A 19,683-nucleotide genomic window follows, 5' to 3' on the forward strand; every position below is an offset into this window, starting at 1 on the left:
TTAGTATCATATTGTGTTTATCTTGTGTAGTTTTTTGTGTTTATTTTATTTATAATTATTTTTTATTTTTTATTTTAAATTAAAATTAATATTTTATAAAAGGATGCGGTTTCTATAAGGTTGCAACCTTAAACAATCCAATTAAGGCGCACTTCCAAATTTTATCATAACATGCAATTTTGTTGGAAAAAATTCATAGGGTTATCTTAAAACCTATTTTCATATCTAATTAGAAAATTATAAACTCTAAAAATAGTTAAAATCAAGGAGATCTATAAACATATGAAAATCTTAAAAATGGATAGCCTAGACAATGTGTTGCAAGATGCACTATTTCTAATACTCAAAATCTTTTTTTTTTATATTCATACATCTCGATGTCGAATGATCAAATAGAGGGTTTTTCAAAATTAAAATAACCTTTCCGATAGATTTTTAAGATGCATATGTAATTCTATATTTTAAGGGTGCAACTTTATATAAACTTTTCCCTTTATAAAAACTTTTTATGGTTAATATATTTAGGGAAAAGTTTTAATAAGGTTGGAACCTTAAAATGTAGAATCACAGATGCACCTCAAAAATCTATCGGAAATGTTGTTTTAATGTTGAAAAAACTCTCTAATCATCTTGACATCAAGATGTATGAATATGAAAAAAAAAAGAAAAAAAATTTGAGTCCCGAAAATAGTGCACCTTCTAACACATTATCTAGATAGTTCATCTTCAAGAGTTTCATATATTTATAAATCTACTTGATTTTAACTATTTTTGGATTTTAAAATTTTCTAATTAGGTATAAAAATAGATTTTAAGATAATACTAAGCATTTTTTACAATAAAGTTACATATTATGATTACAATTTTAAGGTACACCATAATTGAATCGTTTAAGGTTGCAACTTTATAGAAACCGCTCCCATACATTTAATACATATTCAAAACACATGCACGCGATTAGCCTTCTTAAAGGCGAAATTCAAACGCTGCAGTACCCCTTTTGTCTCCCCTTCTTAATCTACATCCATCTCTCCATTCCAATAACCTCAAACCCCTCCTCACTATCTTTGCAAAACTCTTTTCCTCTCTCTCCAATTTTATTTATTCTATTTCTCTAATTAATTTGATAAACTTCGAAACCCATTAAATATCCCTTCTCTTTCTCTAATTAATTTTATAAACTTCAAACCCATTAAAAAAACAAGGGTATAATCTGTATAAAGTTGCAACCTTAAACAATCAAATTAAGGTGAATCTCTAAATATTATCATAAATATAATTTTGGTATCAAAATTTTTTAGAATGGTTTGAGAATATATTTTCATCTCTAATTATAAATTTTAAACTCTAAACATGGTTCAACTCAAGTATAACTATAAATATTTAAAAATAGATAGTCCAATAATGTGTTGTAAAATACACAATTTTTAGGACTCGAAAGCTTTTTTTTCCTTTTCATATTAATACATCTCAACGCCTTGAGATGATCAATTAGAGGGTTTTCCAATATCAAATCAATAATTTTTAAAGTGCACTTTAATTTTACATTTTAAAATTACAACTTTAGGTAAACCTTTTCCAATAAATAAAACAAATGTCCAAATCAAACCCCAAAATATCAACCGGGTATCCCTCCCTCACTCTACCTTCAAGCTCAACTATTTTCTGTACGCCATCGACAGTACAGCATCTAACGGATGAGCCAAGCTCCCTCTTTAAAGTCTTACTTCTCTTCCTACTCCGTTATCTCCCACTCAACCTCTCCCTCTCTCTCTCCTTCTACTTTTCTCTCTCTGATCGTTCTTATCGTCCTCCATATACAATCAGAGCACGACCTCTCTCTGTCTTCCCTTTTTTTAGTCTAGGTTCGTCACGTATCATTTATGAAGCTTAAAACTTTATAAATAAATATAAAAGTATATTTTAATGCTATCACAAAGATTTTCAATATTAAAACCACATTTCTCGACACTATTTGAAAGTAGGTTAAAAATTGATTGTTTAGAGCCTCGGCTCTATACAAACCACTCCCTTATATTTAAATCTATTTTAGTTGAAATATTCTTTATAGCATGCGTTTTTGTGGCAAAGAAGAGATTATTTGATTATGATCAGTATTTGCGGGACTAGGCCACGAAATTAGGGTCTAGGCCGGGCTCGGCCTAGTTAGCTTTTCTTATTTTTCCTTTTGCTTAATATGTCAGGCACGCTTAGTCAGCTTTCCTTATTTTAGTTTTTTTCTTTATCTACTATGCCCTTTCCTGACCAGGCTAGGGATCTAGGCCAAGTCCCCTTTTGGCCCGGATTTATAACAACAATGGCAAAGTCCAAGCCCAGCTATAGCTTATGTTGCCCGACATTTTTTAATCACTTAGACGGTTATAATTTATGTTGGTCCTATGATTTTGTCCTTTAAGACATAGTAAGCAAAAGGATAACAAGGGAAAAAATAAGTAAAAGGATAACATTTCTTAAGAAAGGGGATTAATTAAAAATAAATTGCTAAAATTAGCATTTACAGTGAAAATATTATATGTTATCTATAAAAAAAGGGAAAACTTTCTATATGCCACTAAGCATAGGGAATTCATATATGCCACTATCCTCCCGTTGTTAGATTTGAATGAATAATTGGGATACCTTCAGCCATAATGTCATAAGTACGCCTTTCACCGCTTATTTTATTGTAAATTTATTGTTATTATTATTATTATTATTATTATTATTATTATTAACAAACCACGTTAATGTGAAATTTGGCAGTGTCATTACGTCAATGGGGCACACCTAAAAAAATAAAAATAAATTCAAAAAATTAACGACTAGATTGCCCCTAAAACTTTTAGGGATATTTTTGCTATTTTATTTTATCATAAATATTTTTTATAGTTTTCATAGGTGCGACATATGAAAGGATGATATGCCCAAAATTTAGTTGTTAATATGATTTGTAAAAAAAATAAAAAAAATAAAAAAGTGCAACATTTTTATTTTTAAGTCACCAAAATTTAATTATGCGCTCATATTCTTCTCTAATAAAGTTAATTATACGCTTAGATTCTTTTCTTTTTCGTTTCGAGTAACATTGTTCTTAATCAAGTGTTTTTGAAAGATAAACTTCGGAAAAGGAAGTTGAGATGGTGCAGAGTGAAGATGAGAATAAAGGGCAAGGTCACCTAGTTTGGCTTCTCTCTAAATTCATATTATGCCTGATTTGCTTTTCCCGAGTAGTCATGGATGGCGAGATTTAAAATGCTTTCTTTTTATTATTGTGTCAAAATCTACACTTCATTGTCCAACTTAGATTGAGCTCATAGTAATCAAAATTAGAGGATGACTCGGTTTCGCATGTGCTATAGTTAAGTCGTGTCCAAAGTGAAAACTAAATTTGCTTGAAAAATTTACCTGAGCCAATGTTTGAGTAGTTTTAACTGGTTGGATCTACTGGTTTCGAGAATCGTGCTTGCTTATTTATTTGCCCAAATTTAACCGCTTTCATTGATTTTGCCTAAATTTAATAGCATTCATCGATTCTGAACAGTGAGGGTGGTGCTTGCTTATTTATTTGCCCAAATTTAACAGCATTCATCGATTCTGAATAGTACTCACCCTACTTATGTATTATGGGAATTTGCCTATGCCAAAACCAGCGAAGTCGTTAAAAACTAGTAATAAGAATATTAAGTAATAAGAAGATTCAAAACTAGCGAAAAACCTAGAATTGTTTTGAGACATGCATCCTATGAGGAATAAAACTTATTTTGATGAATATGAAGAGCCACAATTCGTACAAGCTTTCTCTCAATTCAAGTTCAGCTCCCAAGAGAGAAACTTGGCATTTTTTTGAAAGTTTGAGACAGGCATTTTTTTAAAGCATAGTGTATATAGTTTTTAATTTTTTTAATATTAACTGAATAGAACACTTATAATAGTTCAAATACAATTAATCAACTAAATAATGAACAAAAAAACAATTATAAAAAGGTTTTCACTTGCTGCCACTAACAAAACTTCTCGTGTTCCATCAACAAAAAATCACATAATACATATGCACAAGAAGAATCTACCTGCCCTCTTTCTATACCCACCCTCTCTCTATTCGTCTCTCTGTCAATAGCTAAACACTCTCTGTCTATCTCTCGCTAAACACTCTTTGTCTATGAGTTTGTTTCTCTGTCAATGGCTAAACACTCTTTTCTGTCCTAATAAGATTATCTCATATCAAGAACTCACGAGTCTTTAGAGTAATCGGTATTTGTCAAGACTAACCAGACATTATCCATCCCACTTTTCAAGCTTTCATCAATAATATTGGCTGCATTAGAGGAAATGTTCTCCTTCTCTTTGACTGTATGGAAATCCTTGTTGACATGCACATTTTTCCTGCAATAATCCTTGTTGTCACGTATATCAGTATTTTTTGTTCATGCCTAGGGTGTATAATTGTTGTTTAAAAGACAAACGATTGGTGAGAGAGTTTGTGATACATCGTGATAAGACCCATACGAATAAGGGAGTGAGGACAACAAAATTATAACATGATCCTCATCATCTATCTTAACACCAATGCTCAATAATTTATAAATAATTTTATTACATTGATTCAGATGCTCATGAATATTCACACCTTCATACATGCGCAAGGTGTATAGTTGTTGTTTCAAAAATAGTTGATTTTGAGGGACTTTGTTATTTACAGACTCCCATGCTTTGACAAAAGATGTTGTTGAATCCTCATTGATGATGTTCAACAACACTTCACTTGATATGAATAATCGAATAGTGCTTATAGCCCTCATATGGACTATTTATCCTTGAAATATTGGAGTAATCCCTCAACACCTAGTGGGTTTCTTGGTGGGCATGTCTTTAATGCACCGTCCGTCAATAATTCCATTAATTTGGGGCAATCCCTCAACACCTAGTCGGTTTCTTGGTGGGTATGTACTTACTGCACTGTCCTTCAAGAATTCTATTAATTTAATGAATATAACCATTAGTTTTGTTGTTAGCTCGCGCTTTCTTCCACCATCAATATTCATGCATTTAATTGTTTGGAAAAAGTTTATCTAAGGATGCAACTTTAAAATGTAGAATTACATATGCATCTCAAAAATCAACCTTATAGAAACTGCACCCTTTATGTTTTAGCGTATGCTTTCTCTCATCATCACCGTGAGAGAAATGTTGAAGCTTAGATGGATAACCATGGCTAGGACTCAGAAGCCCATTGATGCCATTCCTACTTTGCACATGCATGCTATAAATGGAGTTTTCATATTGTGTGATGGGAAAGTGTTGGGTTTGGTGATAGCTAAATCACCATGCTCATATTTTCTTCTAAAGATTAGGGTATTATGGAAAATAAAAATTTGACTTTTTTGAGAAGCAAGAAAGTGATATTTTTATAAGAGAGTGAATGATGACATAGTACCCCTCCTTTGAGAGTCACCCCTCTGGGGGTTACGGGAATGGATCTCCAATATGAAGATGGGTCTTCAAGAGAGAGAGAGACATAGCCTTTGGGAAAGAAGCAGTATTCCTATGAGTTTTGAGTTGGTTAACTTCAACTTCTAGAGAGAGAAAATCTTTATGTTGATCGCTAAGTTATCTTTTCAGTAGCGGTATTGTGGTGGGAAAGAGGATGTTGATCGATGGTGTTGCTCGGTCGTAAGAGCGGGTTTAGAAAGAAAGATCAGTGATGGTTTTTTACCGATGTTTAAAAATAGGTATTATCTCTTGTAACCCAAAACTGTAATCTTCATTGTGATAGTGAATTTCTAGTGGTCGAAGCTGTGGATGTAGCCCTATGGGGTCGTGTCTTGTTGCGGTGTGCTTTTTATGTTTGCTTTATTTCTTGCACTCGATTTATAATTGTAGTCATCTACTTCGCGTGATCTTGGGTCGAATCCTGGTGTTTGGGATTCCCCGTTTCGCAATATAAGGGATTCTCGAGAACCTTATAATTGGTATCAGAGCATAAAGTGTTTACGGGGGGCTAAGGCTTGCATTAAAAAAATGATGAATGGTGGAGTTTGATGGATACATGGTTTGAGGTGAAGAAATATAGAGGGAAAGTGTTTGTTAAAATTGAACAATGGAGGTAAGTGAGAAGAAATCAAGATATATCCATGATTTGAGGTAGAGAAATATGAAGGGAAAGTGTTTGTCAAAATTCCACAATAGAGGCCAGTATGAAGAAATCAAGAACTCTATTCAATAAAGATTGTCAAGGAAATTATGATGATTTTGCTATCAAGGTGAAGATTGTTGGGTTTGATGATAGCTAAATCACCATACACATATTTCTTCTAAAGATTAGGGTATTATGGAAAAGAGAAATTTGACTTTCTTGATAAGCAAGAAAGTGATATCTTTATAAGAGAGTGAATGAGAACATAATAACCATCCTTTGAGGGTCACCCCTTTGGGGGTTATAGGAATGGATCTCCAATACGGAGACGAGTCTTTAAGAAAGAGAGACATGGCCTCCGATAGAGAGACAATATTCCCATGAGTTTTGGGTTGGTTAACTTCCATTTCTAGCTAGAGAAAATCTCTATGTTATTCTCGAGGTTATCTTTTCAGTAGCGGTATTGCGGTAGGAAAGAAGATGTTGATTGACAGTGTTACGTGGTCGGGAGAGTGAGTTTAGAAGGGAAGATCGGTGATGGTCTTTTATTGATGTTTACATATAGGTATTATATCTTGTGACCTAAAACTGTAATTTTCATTGTAATAGTAGATTTCTAGTTGCCGAGGCCGTAGATGTAGCCCTACGGGGTGAACAATGTAAATCGTGTGTTGTTGTAGTGTGTTTTTTATGTTTGTTTTATTTTTCCCACTCGATTTATAGTTGTATTTATCTGCTTCACGTTTAGTCAATCATGTACACGATCTTAGTTGGGATCCCGATGTTGGGATTTCGGTTCCGCAATATAAGGGATTCTCGAGAACCCTACATAAAGGTTGCAATATTTAGATCTATATCTAACGTGTCAAAGTTTTTTTTATTTTTAATATTTTTCTACAAACTATATGAATATGAAATTTAGTAAATGCCATCATCTCAATGGACACACGTAAGAAAAAATAGTAAAAAAAATATTTTCGATAACATACAATGATCAAAATACCTTTGAAACTTTCAAGAGCATTTTAATTATTTTATTTTGTTGACAATAATTTTTTTTTATATTTTTTACAATTACGAGTTAAGAGAGGAGTGACCCCTAAAAGTTTGTGCCAAAATAATTTGTAAAAAAAATTAAAAATAAAATGATTTAGAGATGTGACATTGTAATTGGGACCATCTCAACTGTCCATTATGAACGGTTGGATAGAGGCAAATATATAAGTTTTATGCAAAGCTTGCCCTTGTGGGATACAGGCAACTCCGTCTGCCTGCATGATAAGTTTTTTAAAGCCACTATACCTGCACTAAAATGAGGGAGAGCAATGCCAAAGATGTCCTCCTCACCTATGCAATAAGGTTGGTTACATTATAAGTACCAGCGAGGGACACCTGCTACACCATGCATTGAGTATGCTCTTTAGATATTATAAGTTGGAAAAAAGTTTATATAAAGTTGCAATCTTAAAATGTAAAATTAAAGATGCATCTCAAAAATCCGTCGAAAAAAGTTGTTTTAATGTTAAAAACCCTCTAATTGATCATCTAAATATCGAGATATGAATACAAAAACAAAAATTGAGTCCCATAAATAGTGCATCTTGCAACAAATTATCTAGGCTGTTTATTTTCAAGATTTTCACATGTTAATAGATCTATTATTGTGAGGCCCCAATTTTGGACTGGAAGGGACACTAAAGAGAACTTCCTTCTGCCCTTCAATCCCTTGGATAGATAGAAAGGTACTTGATTACAACTATTTTTTTAATTTAAAATTTTATAATTTGATGTGAAAATAGATTTTCAGATGATCATAAGAAGTTTTCACATTTCACACTAAAATTGCATGTCATGATAAAATTTGGAAATGCATCTCAATTGGATTGTATATGGTTGCAACCTCATATAAACCACACCCTTTGAGTTTTCATGTTTAACATTATGTGATGCATTCATATACACCATATTATATAAGAAATGTTGTAGTAGGAATTTTAGTCCATTTCATATGAACTTTGCAATTTGTAATTTTAATTGTGTGTTCCTACAAGTTTACAATGTACAATTGCCTACTCAAATAAACAACATATTTATACAATGAGTATAGTTGAAATGAGGATGTTGAGATGGATGAGTGGTAAAACAATAAAGAATATAATTCAAATAAAATACATTTGAGACATGATTGCTCATGTTACAATACCCTGCTAAGATGTTGGTAGATTTTGAATCTTTTTTTAATAGCATTTTTTGGTATAATTTGGAGTGTCCCCTCGTTTTATTGGCATGCACCTAGAAAAAATAAAATTGGTTACGATGAAAATAAGTGATTAAAAAGCTCCTTCATGTTTCAAGGATATTTTAATATTTTTCATCATCAAACCTATTGGTTATTATTTTTATCGTGCACATTCCCATGAGATGTGTAGATGCACTAAATAGTGAAAGCTAAAAATAAAATACTTTGAGCCGTTTAATAAACATCTAACATTTAGGGGTTGTTTGGATACCTGGAAATATATTGTCTATAAAATATATTACTGACATAATACATTACTGCATAATACATTACTTTAAATGGATTGTTATTGTTTAGGTAGCATTTAGATGCAACCTGGCAAATACATTGTTATTGTTTGGCTATGTCTGGAAGAAATATAGAAAATGCATTACTAACATTTTACCAGCACGTGCTTGTAAACTATCATTTCTTTCTTTTTTGTCACAAAATTCCTCTAAAATACATAATTTTCAGTTCCTTCTTTTTTGTCACAAAATTCCACTAAAATACTGAATTAAAATCATCATCACACGATTTCAAAAAGATTTCTAATAAAAACATTATCACCATTTCAAAAAGATTTTCCAATAATAACTTGTATCATTTTACAGTTATGACACTATTTCCTACTTATTTTAAGTGCCTTGGTAAATCACATGTTTTCGAACATGACAGTGGTTTCAACATGATAAGTCATTGGAACAATATAATTGGAATAACTTGATTTTATTATGATAAGCCATATTTTTATTTATTTTTTATAGAAGTCTTTCAAATGTCTCTCTGTATAATTTCAAATAAACAATAAATTTATGATACTAAATTCAAAATTTGTAGGGTACGAGTTAAAAAATGGGAAGAAGTTTGATTAGTAAACTAGAAGGTTTGGTAATTGCAGTATAAAATTTTGAGGTATTGGAGAAGGCTAAAGAGGTATGTTATTTCAATTGAGATTTTAGTAATCTCTTATGAGGATGGTGTTGTGTGAAATTTTTTATTATGATTGTGTTGTGTAATTTATCATTGATTATTGATTTTTATTTTTATTACTTTTGTTTTTATATGACATTGATGCCAGGGGAGGAGCTCAAAAAGGGAGGGATGACATTATGCTATGTGAAACGTTTTATTATAATTGTGTTGTGTAATTTATCATTAATTACTGATTTTTATTTTTATTATTTTTGTTTTTATATGACAGCTAATCCCTTCAAATAATGGGACGAGCTTAAAAAGGGATCACCTAGTTATTATGAAGAGAGAGGGAGAGAAGATTTTTTTAACCGTGTAATCTCTTTCCATTTCGTTAGGATTAAGTGTACCTTCTTTACTATAAAGTGCACCCAAACAATTTCTAGGTACCTAAACGGCCCCTTAAGAGCCAAATTATGACATTGTGACTCAAGTCATCCCAAAGCAGGGTCACATATGCTTTATAGTTTGAGTGGCGCCGCATATAAAACTACCCCTTAAAAAAATTGGTAATTAAACACACATGCATAATTTACTTTTTCTAAATTTTATCAAAGAATTTTCATTTCTAACTTAATACTGTTTTCACAAAAAAATTTAAAAAATCAAATTGCCCATATTTTTGGATCTTTAAGATGAAAATATTATATTATCATATTTTATTTGTTAATTAAAATTTTAGATTTTCAAAGCCCACAAATCTGAAAAATTAGGTTTCACCTTTTCGGGATATTAAAAATTCAAAATTTAAAATTAGGTTATTCAAAATATTAATTAATTATATGACTCAATCATAATTTTTTATTTCTAATTATAAATTTAGTTTCACTTTGTTTTATTACTTTTTTTATCAATTTAGTCTCAATTTTTTTATTTATTACTTTTTTATGAATTTGATCGTTTAAAATTATGCTTATAGAATAGACCGATCGAAATTTAGTTGGAGAATTAATGTTTTGAGATGGATATTTGGACTTAATTTTTAAGCATATATAATCTCTAAAATGAAGATCATGAATATGTATAAATAAATAAAATTTTAAAACTAGAAATAATAATTTCATTAAGAAAATATTGGAACATCAGATTCCATTGTTTTTTGATGGACCACGTACTTACTTTCATCGTTAAGATGGATGCTTTACACTACTTGACAGCATATGTAAAAATGTGGTCCAACCCGTGTGAAACAAAGGAAATTATTAAAAAAATTAGCATATAAAACTAAGAAATGCACCGAACCTTCATGCGGAATTCTATTTGTTTGAAACGTGAGTTTGGAAGGAAACTGACGCTATACTTATTGAAGATATGCTTCTCTCACACCGTTGTGATCTGGAGGACTTTGCAATTTATTACCGAGCATTGAGGTTAGGTACACCAAGAAATCCATGAGTTATTGTTTGAGTCACCGGTAATAGTTTTCATCTTTAGTTTCACTAAAATAAAGTAGTACATAAACAAACCCCCCTCTCTCTCTCTCTTTTTATTGTATGAAGATAGATCTCTCTTCTTTCTCTCTCTCCCTCTCTCTCTCGTAATAAAACTCTCTCTTGTATGAAGATGGATCTCTCTCCCCCTCATTATAAAACTAAAATGGAATTGTATACAATGAGACTATCTTTATTATAAGGAAGCCACAATCACTCATACTCATTAGATGTCAAATTTGATGGCTTAGGGCTAGTCAGAGGATTTTTTTTTTTTTAATTTTAAGTCATTTCAATGATACTCTTACAGCCGCCTATTTTGAAATCCAAAGATTAAAAATGCTTGTGACTTTCTTGTACAAAAAGTAAATAATTATTTTGTATATTTGCTCAAACTAAATAATTGATGATGAGACAAGTGTGGGGTCTCTCTCTGTTTTTCCAAAGTAGCACATAAGAACATGCTCCTTTTATGGGCGAGCATGCTTAAATCATAGGTGGGAAGTCTAGTAATAATAATATGTCGGCAAACTAACATATCATTAATAAATTGATTTTGCAAAAACAAAAAGTCAGAAACAAGGATTGGAAAAATTTAGGTAAGTCAAAGTATAATGAATATTTCAAATTTTATTAAAAAAGACAGAGAAACAATCAGATATGTGAAGATAATATAGGATAAGATTACATTCTTCTTTGATGTATTAAAACTATTGAATAATAATTTTATCTCCTTACCTAATATCATAAGGGTAATACTCAACAATTTTGTCTGAATTTTCAATAAATACATGAACAATACTTACTCTATTGTCATGACACAAAAACATAAGATAGATCTATTGCGAGCACATAATGAATCAACAATACTAGCACAAGAACTGTAATCCAATGCATATTATTATTGTTAGAAGTAAAAAAAAAAACAAAAGACCCTTAGTATATGATTGTAGTTAAAAAAAACCAGTACAAAAGCTCAAAAATTAAAATAGTGGTCCATCCAAAAAAAAATTTGATTCATGCGGCCTGGACCACATTTCCACATATGTGGTACAGAAAGGGCAAAGCATCCATCTTAAAGATGGATGCAAGTAGGTATTCTCATATAAAAACAATGAAAACTAACGTTTCAAATGTTTTCTTACTAGAATTATTATTTTTAATTTTTAAAACTATATATTTTTTCATATTCATGATCTCCATGTTAGAGATTACATGTCCTTAAAAATTAAGTCTTAAAATCTATCTCAAAAATAGATTTATTAAGAGGCCCACATTTTTACATATGAGCCGCATAGAAACCGGGTCCCATCCAAAATGCTTTGTTTTATATCAATGAAGCAATAAAAAAATTTCAAAAAGTAAAACTAATCAAACTTCTGTATTTAAAAGCAACAAAATGCTTAAGTAGATCCAATAATCGAATCTCACCCTGAATTTTTAACTACCTAAACTTTTAGCTGTCGATAATCTCCCCTACTCTTTATATGGATGATTTGTGTTAGAGAAAAAGAGATTTTTCACTGCTCCTCAAACTCTACCTATATTTTAAGATATGAGGTTGATAGATTATCTTTTTCGGAATGTATTGCTCTTGTCTTTTTAATAAGCAAATTTTTATGGAAATCCCTAAACCAAAATTTAAGACATTAAATCAATGCAGAAAATAAAAATTTCGATAAAGATATGTTGAAGTAGAATTTTTAATTTTTTTTTTTAATTATAGATTTATATCGAATCAAATTAAAAATTCAATTTTTTGAAGATCTTCTGCAAAAACTAGGAGCTCTTTAGGTGATTTAAAAAAATTAAAGATCGTTTGAAATCTTGGTCAGTTTGAAAGGATTTGCGCATGGCCGACTAAATACTAGTGTTGGAGACTCAGACAAGTGAGAACCTTTAAAGGTTTGTGCATTTTCTTCGTTCAAATGTGGTCGGTATACCTTTCCAATAAATGGAGCAGGCAGCTCATTAACACAACTAGTACGGGGTACGATATCATGGAGAGGAGGGACCATGTTATCAACTCATACTATTTTTGTAGGACTCTTTTGTTCTTTTCTTTTTTTTTTTGGGTGAATAAGTGGGGATGTCGGCCCCCTACCCGTTTTATTAAAGAATCAAAAGATATTACATGAACAGTTCTTATACAATCATTGGCATAAGAACACTAGCAGATAAAATGAAAAACATTACAAAATGAGGAAGAAGAATTAAAAGAGATATTACATGAATAGTTCTTATACATCGTTGGCATAAGAACACTAGCAGATAAAATAAAAAGTACTACAAAATTAGGAAGACAAGCGCACCATACAGTAGTTTCATTCAGCTGTATGGTGTGCTTGCCCTCTATGCTTAGGAGTAATATATAAATAATGTCGAAATTTGACATGGAGAAAGAAAGAATAGATGCTTATAGACATTATTCGTGCATCTCTCAAGATATTATATAGGATATTTCTCTCATGCTCTTGCATAAAAAAATTAGTAAAATCAGTTGTGTTTGGAGCTAATCCTTTTTGTAGCTCCTTCTCTGTCTCCTAGTAAGAAGTTGATCTGAATTCTCTTATGCATAAGAAAATTTCTAAAATCAGTTGTGTTGGAGTCAATTCTTTTGATAGTTTTTTCTTTGTCTCCTCACACACTAGTAAAAAGTTGATCTGAATTCTCTTAAAACAAAGGTTCTCTCTCTCCCCGAATAGTTGCAGCTTACAAGTTATGGGGTGGACATATATTGCAAGAATCAAGGCAGACCCTATTCTTATAATGGTTGTAGGTACATGAATTTTAAGTAAAGTAGTTCAAAGTATCTAGCTCTCTTTTTATTTCTCTATCTCCATTTCCTTTTGTTTTTTTATTTGGCTTTTGCATATAGAATATTAGATCGACATGTCAATATTTCTTCCCACATTTAAGTGAGATATTTTAAATTAGATAAAGATTCTTGGAAATATTTTAGGTTAAATATTATAAAAAGTAATTTTGAAGTTAGATAAATGTTGTAAGAAATTGAAAGGAAGGGAGAGGGAGTGAGAGAGAGGAAGAGAAAATCTTTCTACTTTGGTTATTATCACCCTCAACCCATCCTCTTTCATTTCATGATTTCTCTCTTCTTCTTCTTTTTTCTAATGAACATTTTCAGACTCTAATTCATACATTGGAGTCTCTCCCTCTATGCTTAGAAATTTTATTAATAATAAATATTTAAGAAATTCAACATGGAGAAAGAAAGAAGAGATGCTTACAAATATGAACACCTCTTAAGATCTTATATAGGCTGCTTCTCTCAAGCATTTGCATAAATTTTGATGATGTAACCTCCTTTATGTAACCCTTTTTCTTTTAATAAAATTACATAACTTTGTCAAAAAAAAAAAAAAAAACCAAATTTAGCTACATTGGAGTTATCTCTTCTTTTGATGTCCACCTTATCTAAAAGCCAGAAGTTGATTTGAATTCTCTTAAAAAGAGTATACTCATTATGTGTATGTGTGTGAGTGTGTATATGTGTGGGGGTATGTGTATTCAAATAATTGCATGCTAGAGTTAACTCTCATTTTAGTTCCTTCTTTGTCTGTCCACCCTCTGTAGAAGCCAGAAGTAGATTTGAATTCTCTTGAAAAGGGTATACTATGTGTGCGCGTGCGCATGCGGGCGTTGAAATAATGCATACTGACAAGTTTATAATAGGTTATAGACCGTTCAAAAAAAAGTTTATAATAGATTAACACTAATTAATAGAGTTAGTCTCCTTTTTTAACACTAACTAATAGAGTTACTCTTAGTCGTGCATGAAATACGGTATACCATAGGAACCATTTTGTCTTTAGACGTTTGTCATCCGTGAGACCTGATATAGTAATATGTTTTTGAACAGAATAGAAGGAAAAAGTAATTAAAGAGAATCTTATAAGATTGAAAATGGTTGAGGTTTGTATCAGGTAACAACCTCAAACAACCAACATAAAGTGTCTCAAAGTCTAGTTGAATGTATCTCAAAGTCTAGTTGAAGGACAAATATGTAGTGTCAAAGACCTGCTTTAAAATCTATTTTCAACTCTAATTATGAAATTTAGAGCTCATAGAATAGCGTAGATCCAGTAGATTGATAAATATTTCAAATTTTGTAAAATGGAGTGCCTAAACAATTTTTGTAGGATACACATTTTTAGGACTTGAAATCTTTTTTTTTTTAAATCTATATATCGTGAGATTGAGATGATCAATTGTAAAGCTTTTCAACATCGAAACAACTTTTGTTTTTGGATTTTTGAATTGCACCTTACTTCTACACTCTAAAGTTGTTACCGAGCCCTTCACCCCATATTGTTTATGCTGATTTTGTGGTTACGGTCGCAGGATGGGGAATTGGAAAAGACAGCGGAAGCAGTGAAGTGTGTGTCCTGATACACATTATCATCAACTATCCAATCAAGCTGCATCTACAATACAATTTCAACAATACCGAGTTGCAATTCACATTCTCGGAAACATCTAATTACGACCGTCATGGACTATTCTTTATCACTGTAGTCCACACATTCTACCATTTTTGACATTAACAGATAGACGTAACTACTCATTGTTAACATCAGGTTCTTGGAACAGAGTTTATAACCAGCAGGTTGTTGCCTCACAGCTGGATCGAACAGTCCAAATATCTCGGAACAAAGTTTATTAGAACAAAGTCCATGACCGTACATTGTTGCCTCACCATTGGACCGAACAGTCCAGATATCTTAGAACATAGTTTATGATCAACAAGTTGTTGCCTCAATGCTGGACCATGTTATTTTGCCTTCTCACTGTGTTTCTTTTATATTTTGCCTTCTTATTTCATTATGATTATCACATATAATTTGTCTTTATTTTCTGTTTTTAACCATGTTATTTCCAAATATTTTAAATTTTGTTTATACACCTTCATGAATTTAAAGTACTGTTTGACATTTTGACATTGGAACACAAGCCATAACTTGAAGGTAGAACTTTTAGTTTGATTACTAGAAAGTGTGCTTCTCCATGGATCCTTGTGGAAGCACGAGCTTCCTACGAATTGAGAAGGCCGCATTTTGAAAATACCCCATGGATTTTAGGGCATATTTTTTGAATTACTTGTTATTCCCCTTTACTCCCTAAAATATAATTTTTAAATTGCTAATGAAAGAATTTATATATATATATATATATATATATATATATATATATATATATATATATATATATTTCAAAAGTACAACTTTCAAACCAGCCAAAATATATGTTTGGGCATATCCAATGTCAAAATTTCAAACGGTCTAAAATACCAAAGAATAAGCGAACAACAAAAAAAATGAAATGTTAAACATTCAAAAAATACAATTTTCAAGACTCCCAAATAACATTTGTTGGGTGTGCACTGTACCATAACTCCCTCAGCCATATCTGATGATTTAACAGTCGATAGAACTCCAATCAAGAGGAGGAAATTGGGGCAGCCGGTCCCCTAGTCTTAGTGTAAGATATTAAATAAGAAGAGTGATTTCATGCAACGGTGGTATAATAATGTAATGAAACGATTTCTGAACCGATGTTAGGGCTATTTATTTGTCTTTTTTAAATATACACTCATTTAATTTCAATGAACAATTACAAAAAAAGAAAATTCGAAAACACTCTCTAGGTGTTTTTTTAGCCCAATTAATATAAGCTATCCATTTTAATGAGATAATTAGATCTATGCCCTATAAAAACTTTTTTACTTTCAAAATTTTTTATAATTAGACAATCAATACTAAAAAAATTTGATTTTGAATTTGTAAAGGCCTGGATCTTGAAATTCATCAAATGGATGGTCAAGATTGATTAAAAAATACAGAACCAAGTTCAAGAATCAATGCTATTGAGCTAACCCACATCCTATAAGCTAGAACTTGAACAATCCAATTCCAAATTATAAGGCCATTTTGGAAGGAGTGCAATGCCACATCCGAAGGTTATGAACCCTGCCAAACTTATTCTGAGCCCTTTTTGATTAAAGCAGGTTTAAACTTTCACATATGAATGACCAAAAATTGGGAAAGGGGCTGAGGTGATGGTGCAGCACACCTCATACCTCAGTGGCACGTTCTTCCTTTGAATTCCATTAAAAGCTTAAAAAACCAATTATTTGAAGAAACGGGTAGGAACCTATCATTCATACTGAATTACCCTCAAAAAAAAAAGAAAAAAAAAAAGCAAAAAGACCAAAAAAAGATCCAAAATAAGTTGCGGGCATTTAAGGACTAAATGAAAATGATTTTTGCTTTATCAATGCAATAATTCATAGGTTCTAACCTCTTCTATCCAAGTTCCTCATCACCCAATCCGCCATTTTTCTCTCTCTAGTTTCATTAATAACAAGGTTGATTATCAAAAAATGAAAAGAAAAAGAAAGACAAACACATCTCTTGCAATTGTTCACCCCTAGTTTACCTAAATCATCTGCCTCCCTATTATGTTCCTAAAATACATAGGTAAGCGAGATTTTAATCCTTTCACATAAATCCATTACATAAAACCTACCAGACCTTAATTTCGTGGTTCGACACTGCTCTACACTATATCTTGTATAAAGCCCACCATTTCTCCCTAGCCAAAGCTCAGCTATAAACTCCAATATTCCTCCTAAGCCAAAGCTCAGCCAGTAGGTCACGCCAACACCCTCCTTTCAGAAAATTAAGAATACAACCCGTTCTTGGTAGTTCTAAACAAAGTGGGACGAATTATTTTGTTTGTTCGACATTCATGACAAGGTATTATCATCTTACCAGTACATACCAATGGCATCGGTATTGTCATCTTACGTGTATATGTAGATAACATTGTGACTACTACTGACTCTTTCCTTCAACACATTAGGCAATTGCATAGGAAAGATATGCTGCAATTGATACCACAGTTACCAAGAGCTGGAGCGGGAACAATTCCGGTTCTGGGAGTGGAAGCATCGGAGCAATGTCTGCCCAAAGCTCTGGAGCTCGAGGAGTGCGTTCCAGTGAGGGTAAAAGTAGCAGATCGAGATCCCGTATGAACAGAGAGTGATTCCCAATACATCAGGATCGAGATCCTTATTTAATAGGAACGCTTTCCATGTCAAATGGGATCGTGTTCCCATATTCATTAGGATCATGCTCCCATCAACAATAGGATCGCGCCCCCATCTAAGAATGACCGCATTCCTATTTGGAAAGGATCGAGCTCCATTCAAGGAAGGATCGCATTTTATGCATGATTAGTCCACTCCGCGCTCCCATCCCAGAACTTCACTTTTATGAAAATTTGGTTTAAAATATAATTATTTTATTTTAAAAATTAATTTTATTTAAGAAGCTTCTTTTAGGATGTTTTGGGAAAATAGGGATGGAGTTACAAATACGAATGGAGTTAAAAATATGTAGGGATGGCGCTCCTAAAATTCAGGGAGTGGGGATCTATTTTATTCAGGAACAAGATCCTAAAATTTTAGGAATGCGCTCCATGCAGTATCGGGAGCGAGCTCCATTGTGAATAGGATCGAGCATCTTAAAAATTGTAACGAGATCCCAAAAAAAAGGAAATAGGTTCCGAGTGAGATCTCGACTCCAGAACGCCGGAGCAAGATTCTGGAGCGAGAGTGCCATCCTAGCCTTGTACACAACAAAGTAATGGATAGCGCATTTGAATTGAATGTTAATTTTCCCGAACTGACACCCAGTGAGACCTCAAATCACTTAATATACAAAAATTAAATGTGCCAATTAATTGAGAAAAAGTCAATATTTAATACACTCTTTCACCCTAAGGTGTCGTCTTCTCGTGACTTCTTCCTATGTTGATGGGTTGAATGTGTTGATGCTCCATATAGACTAACTGGATATAAAACGGGCAAGGGCCTGTCCTCCCCACTAATTCACCCAAAAATAAATAAAATAAAAGGCAATGCCACCACTAACAAAAACACCTTAAAATCATCAACCCAAAAATTAAGAACGGAGTTCTTTTAAAATAGCCTTCGAACCAGCGATGGACTGTTATGTTTGTTTTTATGATTGTTTCCATGTTTGTCCACAGCTTTTTTAAACCTGTTACTCAACATTGCTTCTCCGGCAACCAAACTAGAAGAAGATCCGTGTGAATACCATGTTCAAGAAAGCCTGTGGAAAGCATGAATACATCAAATCTTCGATCTTCTGAAATTTCAAGCGAAAAAAACTTATAACGGTGAGAGCAAAAAGTCCCAACAAGACATACAAGGAAAAAAAAAGACAAAAAAAAAAAAAAAACAATGAGAACAAAAAGAGGGGAGAAAGAGATGCGAATGGTTATATGGAGAGAGCACATGAAATCCCTTTTTATAGAGGTCCAGGTTCGAGTTAACCACCCCACTTCTCACGGATGACCCGGGCTACCTAACTGAATAGTTCCCATTCGGCCAAATTAACTGCCTCTTTACGACTATGATAATATGAGATGATATAACACAAGTCTTTTTAGAGCAAGTTCGTTTGGTCGTGAGGATTACCCGGAATACTAAGGGGATAGCCATAACACATATGGATGCTTGTTTATAATACACGGCCCCACTCTACTTGCTATTAACCTTTAAGTTTAAACAACATTGAAGAGAATTGCAAATGGTGGGAAGGTTAATTTCGTATGGGTATGGTTTATATAGCGTCAACCTTAAACAATCCAATTAAGACCCACCTCTAAATTATGCCCAATTAAGACCCACCTCTAAATTATACTAAAGGATGTAATTTTGGTGCCATAGAACTTTTTAATCGCTTAAAAAAAACCATTGCATCCTAATCGTGAAATTTAAAGTTCTAAAAATGATGTAGATTGAGTAGATCTATAATACT

At 32.3% G+C, this 19,683-nt stretch overlaps 1 long non-coding RNA gene across 1 annotated transcript in view; it reads right to left on the reverse strand.

Moving 5' to 3' along the window:
* Nucleotides 1-3,964: 3,964 nt before the first annotated feature.
* Nucleotides 3,965-19,683, reverse strand: part of LOC148781237 (uncharacterized) — a 53,716-nt gene continuing 37,997 nt past the window's right edge. Inside the window, exon 3 of the long non-coding RNA XR_016059148.1 lies at nt 3,965-4,383. This is a non-coding gene — a long non-coding RNA (uncharacterized LOC148781237). The remainder of the gene's footprint in view (nt 4,384-19,683) is intronic.

Source organism: Amborella trichopoda, chromosome 7, assembly GCF_054954075.1.
Source record: "Amborella trichopoda isolate Santa Cruz 75 chromosome 7, AtrichopodaSantaCruz75HAP2 v2.0, whole genome shotgun sequence".
NCBI classification, from domain to species: Eukaryota; Viridiplantae; Streptophyta; class Magnoliopsida; order Amborellales; family Amborellaceae; genus Amborella; species Amborella trichopoda.